This window comes from Budorcas taxicolor, chromosome 11 (genome assembly GCF_023091745.1).
Source record: "Budorcas taxicolor isolate Tak-1 chromosome 11, Takin1.1, whole genome shotgun sequence".
Lineage (NCBI taxonomy): Eukaryota > Metazoa > Chordata > Mammalia > Artiodactyla > Bovidae > Budorcas > Budorcas taxicolor.
The window spans coordinates 145,249,965-145,260,136 of record NC_068920.1 but is presented as its reverse complement, the minus strand read 5'-3'; positions in this window follow the sequence as shown (position 1 = coordinate 145,260,136).

Sequence of the window (10,172 nt, the reverse complement as noted above, 5' to 3'; positions counted from 1 at the left end):
GGGGGAAGAATCATGAATGTGTCCCAGAGCACAGCCAAGGCAGCCTCCAGAAGCAAGTGAGGACCACTTCAGGGAGGCGAAATTCTCACTAACAAGTTGGAAGCAGGACCTTATGGTGAAGGTAACATACACAAATGTATAAAACAGAGTTTAAAAAAGCACTCAGTTATTACCAAAAGGTGAGTACACTGTGTATTTTTGTACATATATACGTTTGTGTGGACTTGTACGTAAAATGTGTTTTCCCTTGGTTTTATAGGATAGAAACTTTCAAACATACAGAAAAGTTGAAATAACCGTGAGCTGGACACCCATCTAGTCACATCCAGATTTTCTCATTGTCATTTTGCTGTATTTGTTGTAGCTCATGTGTCTATAACCCACTCCAGTGTTCTTGCCTGGAGAATCCCAGGGATGGGGAAGCCTGGTGGGCTGCTGTCTACAGGGTCGCACAGAGTCGGACACGACTGAAGCGGCTTAGCAGCATGTTTCTATTAATATCTATCCCCTGAGCCATTCCTCAGTCTATTATCTTATACATTTCCTAGTTAGTTGCAGACACCAGTACACTTCATTTCCAACACTTCAGATCTGCAGTCACTTACAACACACACACATATGCAGGTCTGTGTGATGCCTTTTCATCACTTTGGGAGCTATGGAATATTTGATTGGTGGGCTTTGTCACAAATTACTATAGCGACATGAAGAAATGAAAACGTCCCCAGCTATGTCTTCTACTTTCACGCACCCCGGGACACCTGTACCCATGTGCCCTCCCCCTTTTCTGTTACTGGGGAAGAGCTGCCTGGAATAGTTTTGCACCAAGTACCTGTACAATAATTATTTTTTGAATAGATTAATTTAACCATGCCCATTTGGGGAACAGCCACTGTTTCCAATATTGTCTAACATCTATACAAATAAAAACATTTATTTGCATTTATTTAGTTTTTATGACTATTTATTTACTTGGTTGCATCAGATCTTAGTTGCGTCACGTGGGATCTTTCAATGCCGGGCACGGAATCTGTAGTTGTGGGACGTGGGCTCAGTAGTTACAGCACGTGGGCTTAGTTGCTTCTCCACCTGTGGGATCTTAGTTCCCTGGCCAGGGATCAAACCCAAGTCCCCTGCATTGGAAAGGGGATCTTATATACTGGACCACCAGGGAAGTCCCTTATTTGCATTTATAAATTGTTTTATAAAAATAGACTTTAAAAGAAGTGCAATTATTCAATCAAAGTTGATGAGCATTTTAAAGCCTTTCCCTCATTTTCCTGAACTGTTGTCTAGAAGGCCACTGGGGTAGTAGTGCTTCTTCATGTTAGCATCGTTGGTTTTTACAAGCTTTGTGGCCCTTGTTAATTTAGTTCACTCTATTGTTTGAGACGATAGATAAGGACTCAGCTGAAAACAAAAGGAGAGTGCAGGCTATGTGTTGGGAGTGAACGCAGAGATTTTACTGGATTTTGAAATTCAAGTTATGGGATTTCTTGAGTGATTTTTCTCTCACCTCCATGGAAAATCACTTTAAAAAACATACACTACTTCTCCTACCCGTGCATTCTCTGGCTGGGCTAACATGGGATGTAGGGATGTACAGAGTCTGACCTTGAATTCCAAGGGACTGATCCAATGTCTTTGAATCCTCTATTTAACCTTTTTGAATCTCCCACTTGGCTGGGTACAGAATGTCTGCCATTCCGTCTCAGCAAAGAATGAACGCTCCTGCACATCAAACTCTTTGCTAATGAAAGAGCATAAATATATAGAGTAAGCAGTTCGGTAGTAATGGCTAGGATGAATAACAGTGCTGATATGATTTGAGAAGCATTCTCAATGCCTCAGCATACAAATGAACTTTAATCACCCCAAAGATCAGAACACTTTTTAACTGTAACGATCCATTCTCAACTACCTATTAGCTGGAAGCCTGGATAATAGACATCTGAACTTCAAATATAATTTAAAATGCCCCTGTAACCGCTGAGATGTGACACCTCTTCTTTTATCAAACTTAAAAAAAAAACCTTTCCCCCAAAGCTCTTAAACCACGCGATTCAGCTGCTAACCACCGAGGCTCACCCTTCTGGATTTCCCCTGCTGTACCGCGGTTGAGGTGCTAATTAGCAGAGAAAGTGCCAGATGGCAGGCAGCCAGAAGGAAAAGCAGAGAAGTCAGAAGACCCGTGTGAACTGCCAGTGGGATAACCTGTGCAAAACGGAGATGCGCCTTTGAGGAACTCTTCACTGAAGACCCTCTTCCGTTTAAGTGCTGTGACAGGTTGGTAGTGGGCTCCAGTCTCCTCCCCTGCTAAATAGGGGTTCTAATCAGACCAAGCTCCGCTGCTGGCCAGGGGGAGTAAATAAAATTGGATAAGGGCAGTGGGGCATCCCAGGTGGAGCTAGTGTTAAAGAACCTGCCCGCCAAAGCAGGAGACATAAGAGACATGGGTTTGATCTCCGGGTTGGGAAGATCCCCTGGAGAAGGAAATGGCAACCTACTCCAGTATTCTTGCCTGGAGAATCCCATGGACAGAGGAGTTGGACTGAAGCGACTTAGCATATGCATGTATATATAAAACCATCTCTGATTGATGGATGTGTAAATAAGTGATTCATGGCTGAGAAGCTTGTCGAATGTCATAGACCAAGTAGTCTGACCTCTCTTCAAAGCTGACTCACAGGGCAGAGTGCTTGGCATACTGTAGACACTCAATTATGTCTGTTATTATTGGAGAGTATAAGAAAAAAACCCCCAAATTATCCCCTTGTTATGACTGTAAATGGCATGTATTTAAAGCTGTTGGGAGCCCTTGGGTTCTGATTTTTAACATCTAATTTACCTGCCCTATTTGAACCAATTCACATGAACATTTGTTCTATAATGAGCACGTGCTTCTACGGTATATAACTTGGGTTACATAAATCTGAAGGCTGCTGACTGTGAGCAGTCTTTAAAATGTAATGAGCTGAGAGGTTTGCTTTGAGTCTTGGGTCAGGATGGTTCTGGTTTAATCATTCACTGAGTTTAGTGTTTTAGGAGAACCTGTTTACTGCATCCATTCAATAATCCAACTGAAGCCTGGATTTCAAGCAACCAGGGATGTGATTTCAGTCTCTAAAAAAGATATCAACTTCAATAAAACAAGGTTTGAACAGAAAGTCCCTGGGAACTCTGTATCCACATTCCATCAGGATGACATAATAGAGGTTGGATCCAGACAAACCTCTCTCTTTGGGTCCTGTGACCACTTACTCCATGGAGAGGGGACATAACATAGCAGAGACATGAGGTGAGGTGGCTCACGAGAACCCCAAATCACAGTGGGGTTTTCTGTGGCCGAATATACTTAGCCATTGGTGAGTTTCTCAGCTACAAAGAGGATCTCTGTAAAAAATGCAGGGGAAGAACAGTTTTGGTTAATTGAGGTCAAATGTTGTATTAAAAGAAGAGCACATCAGAGTTTAGCATCCCATAGAGAAAAATCTCTATGTGGATAAAAGCAACCTAATATTTAGCCTTGTCTGTTTCATTGATCAGTTAAAATTGGAGCCATAAAATCAAGAGAAAGGAAAGGTTTTGGGGAGCCCTTGGGTGCGTCCCACTCCATTAAAGCTAAAGTACATATGGGTCATGGCCTCACTGTCCCCAAGCTGAGTGTAGCAGTCATACTGTTCCTGCATATAATTAGATGCAGATTATGGGACCTATGTTGAGTTGCTCAGTTCTTCTGTTCAGTTCAGTTCAGTTCAGTCGCTCAGTCGTGCCCGACTCTTTGCGACCCCATGAATCACAGTACGCCAGGCCTCCCTGTCCATCACCAACTCCTGGAGTTCACTCAGACTCATGTCCATCGAGTCAGTGATGCCATCCAGCCATCTTATCTCTGTCGTCCCCTTCTCCTCCTGCCCCCAATCCCTCCCAGCATCAGAGTCTTTCCCAATGAGTCAACTCTTCTCATGAGGTGGCCAAAGTACTGGAGTTTCAGCTTTAGCATCATTCCTTCCAAAGAAATCCCAGGGCTGATCTCCTTTAGGATGGACTGGTTGGATCTCCTTGCAGTCCAAGGGACTGTCAAGAGACTTTTCCAACACCACAGTTCAAAAGCATCAATTCTTCAGTGCTCAGCTTTCTTCACAGTCCAACTCTCACATCCATACATGACCACTGGAAAAACCATAGCCTTGACTAGATGGACCTTTGTTGGCAAAGTAATGTCTCTGCTTTTCAATATGTTATCTAGGTTGGTCATAACTTCTTTTCCAAGGAGTAAGCGTTTTTTAATTTCATGGCTGCAGTCACCATCTGCAGTGATTTTGGAGCTCACATTATTTTTTCATCTGTAAAATGGGATAGTAATGGTACCTACTTCAAAGGGCTCTGTGTGCAGATTGAGTTTTAAATATTAATTAAATATTCAAATTTAAATAAAATAAATAAATCTCTTGGAACAGACTCAGACACATTGTAGACACTAAGGGTTTGTGATTCTTCTTCTCATCTGTATTACAGAGGCAAGAACAGAGTACTAGGAGTGTGTGAGGTCTTGGGAGTCTGATGAAAACCAGCCCTGCCACACACTGCTTCCTCAACCTTGGGCCAGCACACAAAGTCTCTGAGCCTCTATTTTCCTCATCTGTAAAATGGGGATGTCAGTTCTTAGCACAAGTAGTGTTATGAGGAAAAGGACACGATTAAATTAGACAATACATAGCAAGCAAGGTGTGCAGCACATAACTGATGCTCTCAATAAATATTTGTTAAAAGAAGGAAAAAGGATGAAAATGGGATGCCTCAACCTTCAAGTACTTTTAAAAATTGAGCATCTACTGTGTCCTACACAGTCTGTATTTTAAATATTCCTTGCAATTCTGAATGCATCATGCCTACTTCAAAGATGATACATTGGAATGTGAACCCCAAAGTGCTACACTGTCTTCTCTTCCAGGCTTAACCTCTGATCATAAATTATGAATCTCCAAAATCATACATCTGATTTTTCTTCCTTTCAGTGGCCTATGTGGCTTCTCTCTGGATCTTCTAAATTTTCTCTAATTGTTAATAGCAGTAGAATCTAGCCTTGGATCCAGTACTAGAAAGAGAATGGTTATATCTGAGCCAGTGTGAGAAGCCCCTGGGGTTTCTAGGAGCTGCTCTGCCACTGAGCCCTCTCAGACCTTCTCTTGCTTTGAAGCACACAGTAGCCAGAATTTACACAGCCAGTGAAAATGTATCTAATCAATTTGTAGGCCTTGGGAAAGTATATTGAGAACAATAGACCTTACTGTTTTAAAAAGAAATATCTATTTTGTTCAATTTTATTTGATGAGTTAATGCTCAGTTTAAGTTTGTGTGAATCAGCTTTTTCTTGTGTTAGTTTCTGTGGCAGCTCATGGTGAATTTTTATGAGTGTGGTGATCCCATTTCCTTCCAGCCCTTACCCCAACCCTCACACTGTTGACTCTGGCCCCAGGCAAGCCCCTTGGCTTCTCTTATCCTGCACAGGTCACTGGAGTAAAAGACACTCAGACAAGATCATGAATGTGAACACATTTTGAAATTCATGAGGTTATATGCTGATCATTATGATACCATCTGGATGGGTGTAGTTTATGATTTTCCCCTGGGATTCTATTCTTTACTTCTACCTATTAAGCCCTATTACAGTAGCTTCTGATGACATCTTCATAACTATCTTCATAACTTAATAACTATTGATACATTTATGTAAGCTTCTGGGAATGGACCTTGTCTAATTATCCTTTATTTCCAGCAACATTGGCACAGGCTGGGGAGAGAGAAGTTTCTTAACAATTTCTTGCTGATACAGAGACTTTTAGGCAATCGTGGTGGGATGAAGATAGATTGCAAACACCCCCCCCCCCCGCCCCACCCTCCACTTAATGACCAGCCAAAAGGAATAAAAAATAGTAAAGGTCAAGAAGAATTCAGCAGCAGCAAAGTAATCAGACTCCAAAAGCTGTAAAATGTGGTGTTTTTATGTCTTGATGGGCTTCCCTGGTAAAGGCAGTAAAGAATCTGCCTGCAGTGTGGGAGACCCGGGTTCAATCCCTGGATTGGGAAGATCCCCTGGAAAAGGGAATGGCTACCCTCTCTAGGATTCTTGCCTGGAGAATTCCATGGACAGAGGAGCCTGTGGGCTATAGTCCATGGAGTGGCAAAGAGTTGGGCATGACTGAGTGACTAACACACACACACACACACACACACACACACACGCACACATACATACACATCCTTTGATAGGTAGGTTTCAGAAGGAAACAGAAGATTCTTGACACATCTTGGGATAACTCTTTCCACCCTCTGCAGGTCCTCAGAGTGTTATAGAGAAAGAAGGGGAATGTAGGAAATTGTATAACTTCCCATTAGCACTGCTAAGCTCCAAGAGAGCAGAATTAGAGCGTCTTGAATAAGATTAATCCCACCCCATGGGAGATGCTAGGAGGCTGCTCTCTGCCTGTGGCTCTGTGTTGTGGAATGGAGGAGTTTTCTGGAAGAGATCCCATGACACCACAAAGGCAGCAGCCACATGCTCGGCACCTGCGTGTTATGAGAATCCCAAGCTGAAAAACACAAACCTGGGTCCTGCCCACTGAAATTTTTTGGGGTGTACATCAGTAGCAAAGGCAGAAGTGCTATGGGGGGACTCTTCCATTCAGTGTTCAACATAGATTCTTCTGGAATTTGTCGAGTCTTGCTTTGTGGCTTAGTAGATGATACATTTTTGAAACTATTCCATATGTTCAGGAGAATAAGTACATTTTGCATAGTCTTCTTGGGAAGATCTCTTGGAGAAGGAAATGGCAACCCACTCCAGTATTCCTGCTTGGAGAATCCCAGGGAGAGAGGAGCCTGATAGGCTACAGTCCATGGGGTCGCAAAGAGTCGGACACAACTGAGTGACTTCACTTTAGGGTAAGTCACTTAATCCCTCTAATCCCTCTAAATCCCTCTCCTGTTTCTGCTTAGCCAAGCACTTTTCCAGTTTCGACACTACCTATCTTGATGTCTACTTTACTTTCTCCAAATCTCAGAGGTGTGCACTGGTAAATGTGTATTGAGTTTCAAGCAAAAGTTTCTGTTTATTTTCTACTAGAATTCTTCTCTGTGATTTTTTAATTTCAGCACAGTGACTCTTGTAAGTAGATTCGAATGATTGACACCAGAAAGCAGTTATAGGTCATGTTGAGTTATTTGGGTGTCTCCATGGCCAATTGAAGGTTTCTGAAGCTTGCCAGCCGACTGACCTGCTTCTTCTCTATTAGATCTCTTTTTATCGTGATTCTTGTTGTTATTATCAGACTGGACAGCTCTCTTATGAAGGAGGATTTTGAAAGATGAGAACTGTTTGTTCTCATTTTTTCCCCCTTGTCAAAAGGCCAAGTGCAAACCACCCCTGTCTGTTTGTGATCCCCAAGAGTTGGCATCTAAGAACAAATGATTCCTGGGGAAGACAATACTTGGGGTTCAGGACCAGGCCCGTTGGACCAGTTATCTCTCTCAAGGAAGGAATTTTCCCTTCAGGTTCACATTCAATGTCTCTCGATTTGGTTTCAGTAGAAAAATTTTTTCTTGGTCCAAATTGCCTGGCCTTCTGGGGTGTGACATAGAACTTAAATATGATCACAAGGAGTCATCTGACATCTGTTGGATGTTTCCTTTGCTTTAAACATGTTCCGTAGATCATTAAATCCTCATGACAACTGGCAAAAGTGTCTCAGAGAGACGAAGAAACATTCCCTGGTCACATGGTTAGTGGCAACACTGAAAATCAAACCCAAGCCTGTGATCTGCTCACCCTGCCCTATGCTCTGCCATGCTTTCAGCTGAGGTCAACACTCTTGGTGAGATTATTGGAAAGTTGATGATGATGATGTTAGTAGGGCAGAAAGCATGGGATTCTGTGAATGAATTGATTTGATGAGCACAAATGAGCACTTTCCTTACCAAATCTCAGGATGCTACACTGAGATGAAAACCCTTGGATCTAGGGGACCAGTGAAAGGAATGCCCTACCTGGCAGGTGGGAATCTTCAAGAAGGAGGTCTTGGAAGAAATATTAGAGGCTAGAGTGGCTTTGCACGTCAGATCTCAGAGTTTCAAAGTCTAAAATGATTTGCCTACAGGAAAAAGTTCCTGCTAATTAGTGGAGCACACAGAGTCCTTCCCAATCCTTTTGTCTTTGATCCCAACCTCTTTACCTACTCGCTCCCCAACCCTGGCCCACGTGGGACACTCTGCTGCTCACCACTTCACCATGCTCTTCCCTCTCTCCCTCCCGTTGCTCATGCTGTTTCCTTCTCCCGGAACAATCCCACCCATTCCAGACCCCCAGACTTTGAAAAAGACTACTTTCCTTCTAGTCCAAGCTCAGATGTCTCATGCAAAGCCTTCTCTTGGCACAGTCCCTCTGATACAGATTTTCAAGGGTAGAGATGATATTTTGTTTATTTCTCGAGCTCTAGGGCTTTGCACTATGTATGATGCACTTCAGAGCCTGTAACAAGTGTTTGCTGTATGACTGAATGAATTCACGATACAGCAGGAAAGGCTGTGCAGGGTGGTGGAACCAGAGCCAAACCAGGGATTCCGGACTTGAGCCCTGGCCCTCACGTGGCTACTTCTTGGCTCTGTGACCTCAGGCAAATCACTGACTGTCAAGACTTAGATTCCTGTAAAATTGGGAAGTGTTAAATCTTGCTCACCAGGTTTATGGGGTATGGAAAAGATATGAAGAGTGAATAGTAAACTGTGATGCAGAATTGGCAGTGGTTTGAGAAGTAAAATCCAAAATACCAATATGAACTAAAGACTGATAAATTACACCACATTAAAATTAAGAAGTTCTGATCCTTAAAAGACACCATAAAGGAAGTGAAAAGACAAGCCAGGAGATGATACATGTAGCATCAATAACTGACAAAATCCTAGTCTTAGGAGCTCCTGAGATCAATATGGAAAATCCACACAATAAATATGGGCAGTAAATATGTAGTGAGGTAGGATGAAACTAGAACCTCTTATATAGAGTGGAGTAAGTCTGAAAGAGAAAAGGAAGTATCATATATTAACACATATATATGGAATCTAGAAAAATGGTACTGATGACCCTAATAGATAATGGACCTGTGGACAGAAGGGGAAGATAAGGGTGGGATGAACTGAGAGAGCAGCATTGACATATATACAATACCATGTGTAAAATAGATAGTTAGCGGAAAGTTGCCAAATAACCCAGGTAGCCCAGCCTGGTGCTCTGTGATGACCTAAAGGGTTTGGATGGGGGTAGGGGAGGGAGGCTCTGGAGGGAAGGGTTACATGTATAATTATGACTGATTCACCTTGTTGTACGGCAGAGATCAACACAAAATTGTAAAGCAATTTTCCACCAATTAAAAAATTAAAAAATGGACAAAAATAAGGGAAATTCAAGAAAAGAAGACTATTATAATCATTTTGAAAAGCAATTGGTGATATTTTATAAATTTGAAGTTCACATACATTCAGTTCAGTTCAGTTCAGTCGCTTAGTCGTGTCTGACTCTTTGCGACCCCATGAATCGCAGCACGCCAGGCCTCCCTGTCCATCACCAACTCCTGGAGTTTACCCAAACTCATGTCCATCGAGTCGATGATGCCATCCAGCCATCTCATCCTCTGTCGTCCCCTTCTCCTCCTGCCCCCAAATCCCTCCCAGCATCAGTGTCTTTTCCAATGTGTCAACTCTTCTCATGAGGTGGACAAAGTACTGGAGTTTCAGCTTCAGCATCAGCCCTTCCAATGAACAACCAGGACTGATCTCTTTAGAATGGACTGGTTGAATCTCCTTGCAGTCCAAGGGACTCTCAAGAGTCTTCTCCAACACCACAGTTCAAAAACATCAATTCTTCAGCACTCAGCTTTCTTCACAGTCCAACTCTCACATCCATACATGACCACTGGAAAAACCATAGCCTTGAATGGACAGACCTTTGTTGGCAAGGTAATATCTCTGCTTTTGAATATGCTGTCTAGGTTGGTCATAACTTTCCTTCCAAGGAGTAAGCATCTTTTAATTTCATGGCTGCAATCACCATCTGCAGTGATTTTGGAACCCCCCAAAATAAAGTCTGCCACTGTTTCCACTGTTTCTCCATCTATTTC